Raw genomic sequence first — 13,519 nt, forward strand, 5'->3', positions numbered from 1 at the left:
CTCAGATGTGGCTCATCTTCAGTAAATCTGAACCTGACCCTCAGGTGGGTCTCAAAGGCCAGCCGGATCTGACCCCGTACTCAGCAGACTTCAGAGATAATTAGCGCACTAATTCTCACAGAGCAGGAAAGTGTAGAGGTCACTCAATTAAACCAATATGTCACCGAAATGGGGATTAACGTACTATATCTCTGCGTGTCTGTCTGGTGTTATGAAATCAGCCTCTGTTGGGGCTGTTAGACAGGCAAGTATTGCATTCACATAACAATACATCTAGGAATTTAGCAGATGCACTTCACCAGGTAATTCAGACAGAGTGTAAATGTTTAGCACAGTGCTCCGGTGTGCGGCCAGGCAGGTCCAGACCGGGGAGATGGCCCTGCAGGGCGCAGCATCATTTGTTGTAATGATACTGAGGGAGGAGGGTTTCAGTCGGTGGGGTTCTCCTCGCTTCACATTGTGCCAGCGATGGGGAGAGAGGAGAAACTCAGGCTTGTGTGTCTGAGGAGAGCATACATACACACACACACACACACACACACATACACTCACATACATACACACACACACACATACACTCACATACATACGCACACACATACACTCACATACATACACACACACACATACACTCACATACATACACACACACACATACACTCACATACATACACACACATGTACACTCACATACATACACATACACACACATACACTCACATACACACACACACACAAACTCACATACATACACACACATACACACACATACATACACACATATACACATATACATGCACATACACACACATACATACTCACACACACACATACACACGCATACATACACTCACATATACAGACACATACATACACTCACATACACACACATATACACATGCACATACATACACACAGACACACAAATGGCATTTATATAGCGCCTTTATCCAAGTACATGGGCACATTACAGTGCCTGGAAATAAAGCTGTTACATTCTTGCAATGTTCCTGTAACATTGTTACTTTCTGTCTGACGTCATACAAACAAGGCAGACCGACAAATGCTGATAGACAGCTGTAGAGAAAACCTCTGACATATTTTCATACCAAAAACTGGAAACATGTAGTGTATGTAGTGACTTGTGGTGTTAATAAATTCACATTTGGCACCTGAGTGAGTATATTCTGTTTCATTTATGATCAGACAACCGACCCTGTAGAAATAAATAAATAAATAAATAAATAAATAAATAAATAAATAAATAAATAAATAAATAAATAAATAAATACATGTTTTTTCTCATTAAGCATAATAGTTCATGTTCTGGTCATAGCTGAATGAGCAGTTTGAATTAATTCCAATATTTCCCCCCTTGAAATCCATTAGCAAGGAAAGACTATTTTGTGATTAGGCTCATTTGCATTCACAAATGAGTCTAATTAATTGGACTTGTTTACAGCATTTCCTTTATGAGAAAAAGTGTAAAATGTTTTATTCTGGAAAAAGCAACATTAATGGAACACTTGGAAAGAGGAGATGTGTTAATTCAGATTGCTTTTGCAGTGTTGTGTAAAATAATTACGTTAATATTATCCCACACGCTTGTCCACTTGTAAATGTTGCCACAACATTGTGACAAAGTTGTGAAACTGTTTGTTTTCTGGTAAGTGCTCATACATTTTGTGAAGTAAACACACTGATTTCAAAGAGCTGCTGTTTCTGTCACACCCAGCCCCCACCTGCACTAACAGCATGATCTGCATAATCCCGACAGAAAGTTTATAACAACAGCACGTGTGAGAGAGAGAACAACAAACAGTGAGCTTGTGACAGTGTATGTGTTTATGATTTGTGTGTGTGTATGCACATGTGCGCGTGTGTGTATGTGTCTCTGCGTGCATGCGTGCGTGTGTGTGTGCATGTGTGTGTATGTGTCTGTACGTGCATGCGTGCGTGTGTGTGTGCGTGTGTGTGTATGCATGCGTGCGTGTGTATGTGCATGTGCGTGTGTGTGTATGCATGCGTGCATGCGTGCATGCGTGCGTGTGTGCGTGCGTGTGTGCGTGTGTGCGTGTGTGTGTGCATGTGTGTGTGCGTGGGTGTGTGTGTGTATGCAGGTGTGGATGTACGCGTGAGTGTGCTTCAGTAGGGTATCCAGCTGTGTAGCTGTGAGATGTATGTGTGAGAGAGAGAGAGAGAGAGAGAGAGAGAGAGAGAGAGAGAGAGATTTGGAGCGAGCAGAGCTGGAGAAAGCTCTTTGGTTAAGTCATATGGAGACCCAGTGACCATGCGGTAATAAGCAGATGTGCTGATTCTAATTATGTTACCAATTAATTCCCACCTCATTTCAGTACCACTGACTAATCTATGCCCGCTTGATTTCATTTAGCCTGTCTCTATGCTAATGAATGTGATTCTCTTCATTTTACACTTGATCTGGGGCATTCTGCGAGCATTGTGAACACGTGTGTGTATAGTGTGTGTAAGTATGTATGTGTGTGTGTGTGTGTGTGTGCATACTGTATGTGCAGTGGTGCTGACAAGAACAAATATACACACACATAACATACCATACACAAACACACCACATATACATACAGTACATGTACACACACACACACACACACACACACACACACACACACTGCTGCGCTGTTTATAAGGATCACAGCATCCCGATTGGCTGAACATGGCCTTGTACACTCTTCTGAATGTTGATATAGTTTGTGTTTAATCAGGCAGATTGAAGGTCTACTTCATGATTAAACCCATCACACAGAGATTCATGTGGGAGCAGAATTCACTTCAGTGTTTAATGTCCATACTGGAATCATAAAGCACAATTTCATTGAAGGTGAATGGGTATAGCGCAATATCAGCATGCTACTTAAGACAAAGTATCTTCTAAAATATTTTCTAAAATATAACTAGCACTGCTGAAGGTTTCACTGAAGACTCAATTGTTCAGTCATTCATTATAAATGTCATGATGTCACGGCCATGGCTTTTTTCCGACAATGTATTATGATTATTATTATTATTATTGTTGTTGTTGTTGTTGTTGTTGCTGCTGCTGCTTTTGACTGATTTGATGCACCGACTTGAGAAATAACAAGCACGAAGCTCTTTCAGGAGGGACTCCTGAATCGAACCCAACGAAATGGTGAACATTTTAAAAATAGCTATATTGCAGTCTGATATATTAATCTGGAAATTGACCTCTTATTGGTTCTTTCGTTGGATGAATGGCTTTTGGGCGGGGTAAACCCCCTTTACTGTAAAGGTGAAGGCAGGCATATGAGATTGGAACTCACCGACCTGAAAAGATGTAGGCTGGCTGGTGATACAATGCATTTATTTGTCCATTGAGTACATTTTCGTCTTTGGTGGTAGCTGTTCATTGTAGCCCATCCCTGTTACGTTCTGTAGGACGGGTGTGTTTGTATTATCACTGAAATCATTTGGTTTTTACGTGATGCTGTCACCACGACGACATTTCGCTCGGCTTGCTGAGCCGTCTGCGCGGCACGATAGCGCGGAGGCGTTTGTTTAAGCAACCCGAGAAGCGCACGTGCCGAGGCAGGTTTTATTTCTGAGATATAACTAATTCGACACCTGATTTGGTCACAACGCTTCGTTTCATTAAGAGCAATTTCACTGCTGCATTTAAATATATTTCTGTACTCTCTGCACACCGTGACGGTTCGATCATCATTGTTTTATAAATACTGCATATATTGTATTACACACAAAGGATCAAAAGGACATTTTAGATTAATATATATTATATTAATAACAATAATACAATAAACTTCTGTCTGAACATAATTAATAGCTATGGTGTGTGGAAATACTGAGCGTTGTTGAAGATATTGCTGTTATTTACGATGCATTTCTCAAATCTTCCCTTGCTCTTTGATCAATATTTTACCACATACGCGCACGCACACACACATACACACACACACAGTTATGCAATTGCTGTACTATGAAAATGTCAAGAAGGATGATGGTATGATGATGTGTGGATTATGCTTATTATTATTATTATTATTATTATACGAATACTAATATTATATTATGATTATTATTATAGTTGTTGTTGTTGTTTTATTGTTATTATTGTTATTGTTATTATTATTCATTGCAGAGCTGTGCATTAGAGGCAGAGGAGGTGCAGAATTACATGTAAATATTGTTCAGTTTAAGGCAGCAGGCGGAGGGCTCTCCCATGCTGTGGAACCATCACACCCCAGGATGCTGATGAGCCCTGGCAGCTGAGCTTCCCTCTGGGGCTGAACCCAGGCACGCGCTCTTAACACTGCCTCACTCACAGCCAAAACACACTCAGAGCGCTAACCCTGACAACCAAAACACACTCAGAGCGCTAACCCTGACAACCAAAACACACTCAGAGCGCTAACCCTGACAACCAAAACACACTCAGAGCGCTAACCCTGACAACCAAAACACACTCAGAACGCTAACACTGACAACCAAAACACACTCAGAGCGCTAACCCTGACAACCAAAACACGCTCAGAGCGCTAAGCCTGACAACCAAAACACGCTCAGAGCGCTAACCCCGACAACCAAAACACGCTCAGAGCGCTAACCCCGACAACCAAAACACACTCAGAGCGCTAACCCTGACAACCAAAACACACTCAGAGCGCTAACCCCGACAACCAAAACACACTCAGAGCGCTAACCCTGACAACCAAAACACACTCAGAGCGCTAACCCTGACAACCAAAACACACTCAGAGCGCTAACCCTGACAACCAAAACACACTCAGAGTGCAAACCCTGACAACCAAAACACACTCAGAGCACAAACCCTGACAACCAAAACACACTCAGAGCGCTAACCCTGACAACCAAAACACACTCAGAGCGCTAACCCTGACAACCAAAACACACTCAGAGTGCTAACCCTGACAACCAAAACACACTCAGAGCGCTAACCCTGACAACCAAAACACACTCAGAGCGCGAACCCTGACAACCAAAACACACTCAGAGTGCTAACCCTGACAACCAAAACACACTCAGAGCGCTAACCCTGACAACCAAATACACTCAGAACGCTAACCCTGACAACCAAAACACACTCAGAGCGCTAACCCTGACAACCAAAACACGCTCAGAGCGCTAACCCTGACAACCAAAACACACTCAGAGTGCTAACCCTGACAACCAAAACACACTCAGAGTGCTAACCCTGACAACCAAAACACACTCAGAGTGCAAACCCTGACAACCAAAACACACTCAGAGCGCTAACCCTGACAACCAAAACACACTCAGAGCGCTAACCCTGACAACCAAAACACACTCAGAGCGCTAACCCTGACAACCAAAACACACTCAGAGTGCAAACCCTGACAACCAAAACACACTCAGAGCGCTAACCCTGACAACCAAAACACACTCAGAGTGCTAACCCTGACAACCAAAACACACTCAGAGCGCTAACCCTGACAACCAAAACACACTCAGAGCGCTAACCCTGACAACCAAAACACACTCAGAGCGCTAACCCTGACAACCAAAACACACTCAGAGCGCTAACCCTGACAACCAAAACACACTCAGAGCGCTAACCCTGACAACCAAAACACACTCAGAGCGCTAACCCTGACAACCAAAACACACTCAGAGCGCTAACCCTGACAACCAAAACACACTCAGAGCGCTAACCCTGACAACCAAAACACACTCAGAGCGCTAACCCTGACAAGCAAATACACACAGAACGCTACCCAGAAAACCAAAATATACTCAGAGCACAAACGCTGACAAGCAAATACACTCAGAACGGTAAACCAGACAATCAAATTACACATAGACTATTAACACGCAAATGCACAGAATACTCACACTCACAACCAAAATACACACAGAGCGCTAACCCTGACAACCAAAATACACTCAGAACGGTAGCCCTCACAACCAAAATATACTCGAAGCGCTAACCCTGACAACCAAAATACACTCAGAACGGTAGCCCTCACAACCAAAATATACTTGAAGCGCTAACCATGACAACCAAAATACACAAAAAAACGTTAACCCAGACAAGTAAATTACACATAAACTATTAACACTCAAATGCACAGAATACTCATACTTACCATAAATATAAACACAGAATGCCAAAACCCCCTACGTGTTTATACTGGACCCCAGCACCCACATCCAAAATACACAGGTCATACAGTATACACACAAATACAGTACACTCACAAAAATAAATGCCTTTTACATACATACTAATTATGAGCACGTAAAGCACATAATTTATCCGTATGAATTACATTTTATTTGTGATTTTGTTTCCTTTTCCTATTCCTATTATTTTTTGTTTTGTATGTTGGTTTCATTTTGGGGTTTCCTGAGATATGCCATTTATTTCAAACAGAAAGAAATCAGGGCTCTACTTCAGCGTAAGAGTGTATATAAAACATAACAGGCATAAGAGGATATGTTTCCTGGTGATCAGTGAGATCCCTTTCAGTTCAATCTGGATTTCACTCAATCCTTCTCAAGGTGGCAAATGAATAGCTTTCATTTGGACCTTTTTGAACGTATATTTATATTTATCACCATGGTGTCATATTACGGCGTTCTCATGCAACTCTAAAAATGTCATATTGCTAGATGAAAAAAAAGAAGCAGATTTTTCTTTTCACATCACAACTACAAATAAGAGCTACAAATGAAAGGCGCGATTGAGTTCTTGCCACAGCACATTTACAGAAGCGCATCTGTGTGAGTGTTGTGTTGTGATCTGCAGCCATTCAGGCGAAACGCAAAACGCTGTTCCTCTGTTTTTATTTTTCCGTGGCTCTAATAAATAAATAAATCATTCGGTCCAGATATCCACCGACTGTAGTCCTCCGAGACACTAGGTGTCACCAGCTGCTTCTTTACACAATACTACCACTAGGCCTGCATCGAGCTGAGCAGGGAAAAACCTCTCATATGCGGTTTAGACTGCAGTCTATGGATCAACCTTGGTCAACCTGCAGGGGTCACATTACATTATATTGCAGGCGTTTAGCAGACACTTGTCCAGAGCCTCACTAGATGAGTGATCTGAACAAACGCTCCCGTTACATTGGGTGTTGTCCTGTGGAGCTCCTGGCCATAGTCGGTGCCGGCACACTGTCCAGATTTGATCAGAGGTTGTGAGGCTCATTCATGAACCGCAGCATAGCGCCTTAACAGAATGAGCTGTCCGGTAGCCCCAGGAAATATGTTTTGATATTTAAATATTCTCTTCAATGTATTATAATAAAAGGTGCATGCTTAAAGACGCTTGTTTATCTCTGAAGCACTTGCTGTTACCTCCGGGAAGATTTTTGCAAATGGGTCAGAAACAGCACTTGGGGCTTTTGTCCTTCAAAGCACAGTGCCTTGTCCTCTGAGAAACAGGGACATTTGTGCTTTGATTGTATGCATCCCTGGATTTCACATGGGCTCGGAAAATCAAGCACATGCAAAAGCGAATCTTTGGCACCTGTCTGCAGGTGGTCCCATCACCAGAACGATTTGAAAACATGGAGCAGGGGATTCCTGGGTATTCTAGTGCAGTGAGAACATTCTAGAGACATTCTAGAGAGAGTTCTGCTCCGGGAGAGTGGCAGGGTCTGCTTCCTTTCATTGTTATTCACCATCAGGGCCCCCAGAAAACAGCTGTCTCCTTTAAGACAAATGCAGCGTGCAAAGTGGGTTAAAATAAAACATCCTCAGCAATTATTTCTAATCTATTTCAGATTCACACACAGCTGGGTGTGCGTGCGTGTGCGTTTGTGTGTGAGAGAGGGAGGGGTAGGACGGAGAGAGGGAGGGGCAAGAGGGAGAGAGGAGGGGTAGAAGGAAGAGGGAAAGGAGAGGGAGATAGAGAATGAGCAGAACATGCAGGATGCTGATGGGTAAAATGTCTGAGCTTCCTGTGGGTGCAAATGGTAATATTAATCAGGGAGAAAGATCAAAGCTTCCCTCTCAATCCAGACCAGGAGCTCTCCTTTGATGTCACACTCTCTCCTACAGTATGTGTGGGTGCATGTGTGTGTGTGTGTGTGTGTGTGTATATATATATATATAATTCCAATGTACTTTAAACTGCTGATAGTCTGAATAATCTGTGAATGAGGCCAGTTGCACACTTGCTGGTGTTAAAGTAGGTGTGTGCAGAATGGAAAGGAAGGTGTTTTGTGGCAGGGTTCAGTATGCTGGTGTTCATTCAAAACACGATAGCAATGTTAATTTTTTAATGAATGTTTTTCATATTTTTGGGGGATTTTACCATCCTAAGCCCCGATATGTCACACTGTGCCTTCTGCGTTATATTGAAAAAGATGACATTAAACTGGGCCGCTTATTAAAACTATCCATTTGGAAGATGATGAAGAATTCAAACGCATAGCAAATAATAACAAGCCAGACCTGCATTGTGTGAACATGTTTAAAGAAAACATTGTAAAAGAACTTAAGCACGTGCTTAAACACACATTTAATTGAGCAAGAGATTATGTTGGGCCTAAACAGTGTGCCTCTCTGCAGACCTCCAGAAGGACACCAACTGTGTTGACCATGTTGACACAGGGTCAGCAAGGTTTGATGAAAAGACAGTGCTCGTCAATACAGGACTATTCCTCCCATCATTGTGCTGCCTCTTCGCAATTCTGCCACCTCAGGGTAATGCTCCCAGAACTGTTTTAAGTTAAAATAGTATTGTATAAACCATGGGTTTTCCACATCCAGTGTTTGGTATCTTTAGATAGCTAATGTTGCGGGGAATAGTTTGATGTCATTGGTGAGGTAGTACCCTGGTTGCTGAATAAAGATCTTGAAATACCATTTAGAAATAAACCATTTAGAAGTCAGCATCCAGCTGTGCTACAAATATAACCAGGTTTTTTAGGCATGAAGAGATATCAGCAGGACCATTGTTGTGACTCTTTATTTGATGACTTGTTGTTTTCCTGTAAACCCTGGGTATATAGAGGGTAACGTGTAATGGTTCGAGGATATTTGCTAATACGACCTCCCGCGCGCCATTTGCGTATAGCCATTCATATTACACCTATCCACATTGTCATTCTATTTCTGCATTGCACATTGTTAAATTAATTGTATTAATTTTAACCTGCATCATTTTGACTGCACAATTAGCAGTTTAGAGTTAACAGACATAGACAACATAGGATACCTGCACCCCATAGTCACTCACCTACACAATAGTGCCGTCACAAGATACATAAAATAGATAGTGATCGTATAGAGCCACATTATTGGCTAACATTTGCAGTTCCTTTTGTTGAACTGTTAGGACAGAGCAGTTCAACTCATCTTTTGTAGTCAGATAAACAAGAGAACAATGTAATTAACCCTGTTCCATTAGCGCCTGGTAAGACGACACACGTCTCCTTCGCCTCTCAGACACTTCCACTTTCCGGCGTATTGCCACAGTTGTCAGACTTGTGTCATCTGTGGGGACTACAATTGGTGACCTCAACGTGATCTGTCAGGACTACAATAATGGCCGTAGCAAAACCCCCAGCATGCACAGGGGTCCCCAGGACGGGGTCTGAATCCCAGGGTTCGCCCAGCTCTGTCACTGTGAGAGTTTCCTGCAGAGTCATCACAGAGATGACTCACAGTGTTTTGTGTTTTGAATTTAGCTCCCTCTCCTTTCTCCGCTCCACAGCCAGTAGAGCAGGGCTCTTAAATCGTACCTTCTTGGGCAACAGATTCACTTTAACACGTCTGCAAACAGCGCAAACTGTTTCCATACAAGGTTTAATAAACATTGTACAGATAAGACACGTTGTATGTGTGATAGCACGTCTAATAGTCAGCAAATAGTAGCTGTTATGCACAGCTATATCGCAGATACCAGTGCATCTATTATCCTGTGCTGTGTCCTGGATCTGTGATGCATTATACATTAGCATAGCCAGTTCCTGTCCTGACTAATCGACACATGATCTATTAGCGTAGCCCGTGCTATGATCTGATGCTGTGCTATACATGATCCATTAGCGTAGCCCGTGCTATGATCTGATGCTGTGCTATACATGATCCATTAGCGTAGCCCGTGCTATGATCTGATGCTGTGCTAACACACCCCCAGCATCACATTCATAGAGCTATGGAGTCTATGGAAGGCCATGAATGCGCAGTCACATCCTATAGAGCCTGTTCTGTCTGCATGATAAAACACTACTGGTTTTATATTTTTATAAATATATAATTTAGATATAGATATATATATATATTAATAACTTATATTATAAATATATTTTATACTTTATCCTGAATATCAGAATAATTTCAAACACAGAGAAACAACACATCACATAACAGGCTGGGTAGTAATATTAAGTACATTTTATAAAAATGTATCAAAACAACCCCAGAAATCCATTTATAATATGGCACTAATATATACTAATATACTACCAAAATTGTGTTTTCACTTATTTCCTGCGAAAATGTTTCCTGATTTTACTCGTCCCTCACATACAGAAAAGGAGACATCATGTGGTATTAAAATAATGGGATTGCAGTCACACTATTATGGCGAATGAAAGACAGAGTGAGAGAGAGTGAGAGAGGGGATGAATTACGGAGACAAATAGACAAGAGATGAGAGTGCTTTTTATCCGTCAGCACAATGCAGTTTGCCATGGCGCTGTTCTCCCACTGACCAGAGTTCAGCGCGGTGAGCTGGTGCTGCCCCCCGGTGGACACAGCGTGGCGTGCACCCAGGACCCAGTTTCCACGGAAACAGGGGAACAGCACTGATAGGGTCTCTTGAGAAGGGGCAGGAAAATCACACTCTGTACATTCACCCTGACCAGGGACATGTCCTCATGTAGGCAACCCGTATATTCAATAGTAGGCAAGGGCCTACTGATTTGGACACGGCCCAGAGAACGTTAGACATAGAGAGGGGTACATAACCCAGCCCAGCATACCTGCTCGACCACTCCGCTCTGCTGCAGCAGGGCCACTCTCTGCCAGCCTTGTGAATGGTTCTCGCTCGTCCCGACCGCGGAGGTAGTCCACCGTCGCTCCCCAGTGGTGGAACGACCTCCCCGTTCCTCCAAGAACCACTCAGTCTGTCAGGCTCTGTGTTTTTCTGTTATCCGTTTCATGTCTAAGTCCCCAGCGTTTTTTACCACAGTGTGGTAAAAAACTGTGCTTACCACAGTCTGTTTTCAGTTTCATGCCCTCATTCATTTGTTCCACCGGTATCTAATTTTGTGTCTCCGCCTCCCCGCTCCTTATATGTACTTCCTTCCTGTCTCTTGCCATTCAGTTCGCCTGTGTCATTGTGTGCTTGTTAGTAATGTATTCAAACCTGTCCTTCAGTAGCAAGGCCCTTAACCCTGCATTGCTCCAGGGGAGGATTGTCTCCTGCTTAGTCTAATCAACTGTACATCGCTCTGGATAAGAGTGTCAAATGCCAATAATATAATGTAATGTAATGTCTGTTATTCTGTTCCCTACCCCAGTTCTAGCTTCCCCGTACCTGTGCCCTGTTATTTTTCTGTCTAGTTTTGCTCTGTTCTGTTTTCGGATGCTTCTGGTTTGATCTCTGCTTGGTTTTTGGTTTTTTGTTTTGCCTGCCTGTCTTCTTGGTTTTTGACTACGCTCTGCCTGCCCTCTGTGTACCTGTCTGTTTGGATTACGACCATTGCCTGTTTTTGGACTATGTTTTGGATCTGCCATTTGTCATTAAAGCCTGCCTTATTCACTCCATCCCTGAGTCTGCGATTGGTTCCTCTGCCCCGCACACCTGACCCTGTCACTGGCCATTTCTTCAGACCCATCTCTCCAAATTTGGCTGAATGTAATCCTTGTGCAGTCTTAATATTCTGTCTCTGAAAGGCAGGAATACACCCTGGACAGGTTGCCAGTCCATCGCAGGGCACACACAACATTCACGCACACACTCATACCTATGGGCAATTTAGACTCTCCAAATCAGCCTAACCTGCAAGTCTTTGGACTGTGGGAGGAAACCGGAGTACCTGGAGGAAACCCACGCAGACACGGGGAGAACATGCAAACTCCACACAGAGAGGCCCCGGCCTTGCTGTGAGGCGGCAGTGCTACCCACTCCACCATCCGTGCCGCCCTAAAATAAAGCAGCTTAATTGAATTAACATGAAGAAACAACCTGTCACTCATCGCAAACTTTGTCATCAAAGGATCATTAAGGGGGTTTTCTCTGCTGTTAAACATAGTGGCGGGTGAACAATGACCCTCAAGACAACACAAGGGTTAACACAGCACTCCTCTGCAGGGCTACCCCTAATCGAGTAACACTTTCAAAGAATATTCTGCTTACCGTTATAACTTCCATAGCACAGATCGTAGTAACTGTAGTCAGAAAAAAGTGCAGGTGTTAAACAGCCAGGGCACTGCAGCCCATGGTGGGTGTGGAATAAAGCTGCGCAGCGGTGCTTTATTGATGTGTGGGTCCTCAGCCACAGTGGGGAAGTTTGGGGGGATGCTGAAATAAAAATAAACAGGGAAGCCCTGATCTATCTGTCTCTGTCTGCTCAGGGACTGTCTCTGATTGGCTGAGCTCCTCACCACCCTCAGGAAGTACGAAGCGGTTCAAAGAGTGCCCCACATTTCTACACGGGCTCGCTCAGCGAGAAGAAAGCAAGCGGTGCGTTACTGAACATTATTCAGGAAATATCGCACCCCTCACTTAGTTTTCATTACCAACAGGAGCTCCTTTTTTCATGCAAACACAAAACTACAAACACACCAGCTCCCGCAAGGCCCCGCTTTAAAACTATCTCTCCAACACACCTGCAGTCTGCTCCTTGTGAAGCAATTGTTTCACACCAGCTTTGAGATCTATTCGCAGAAAGCCCTTTTATGTTATGTATTGTCAAAGCTCTTTCTCTTTTAAAAGTATTCAAGAGCGTCGCTCCACAAGTTTCATATCAATTCCAGCGGCGCTATGGAAAGAGAATCGGTTAGCATTAAAAAATACATAAAACTTTTCACTGAATTCAGTGCATGCCTGCCTTCTCAGTCAACTTGTGATAACTTTCTGATTCAGCACTACCGTGTGAAAGGGGTAAAGGAGCACTATCTCAGGAATGTTGGACATGGGAATGTCATCGGAAAATATCCAAACTCCAAACCAGTTGTACTGTCGTCATCTCCATAGACAATGCTGGATATTTAGGATAGGATTATAACCGTGATACGTTTCAGGAAAAGCTGTTAGAAACAAATCAGTGTAACTGATATACTGCATAATATTCTCTAACATGAATTAACATTATATCCTGCTGCTGCTCCACTCCATATCTATATCAAATCTTATACACAATGGAGCTGCAGCAGGAATATTTCATATCAAAATGTAAGGAAGTTTAATATAATTTACTATGTAATCAAAATTAAACATATTCCTTGGATTGCCAAAAAATGACAAAGAGGTGATGATGAGGAAAAAATAACCCTAACCCTA

The sequence above is a fragment of the Conger conger genome, chromosome 14 (genome assembly GCF_963514075.1).
Source record: "Conger conger chromosome 14, fConCon1.1, whole genome shotgun sequence".
NCBI lineage: Eukaryota > Metazoa > Chordata > Actinopteri > Anguilliformes > Congridae > Conger > Conger conger.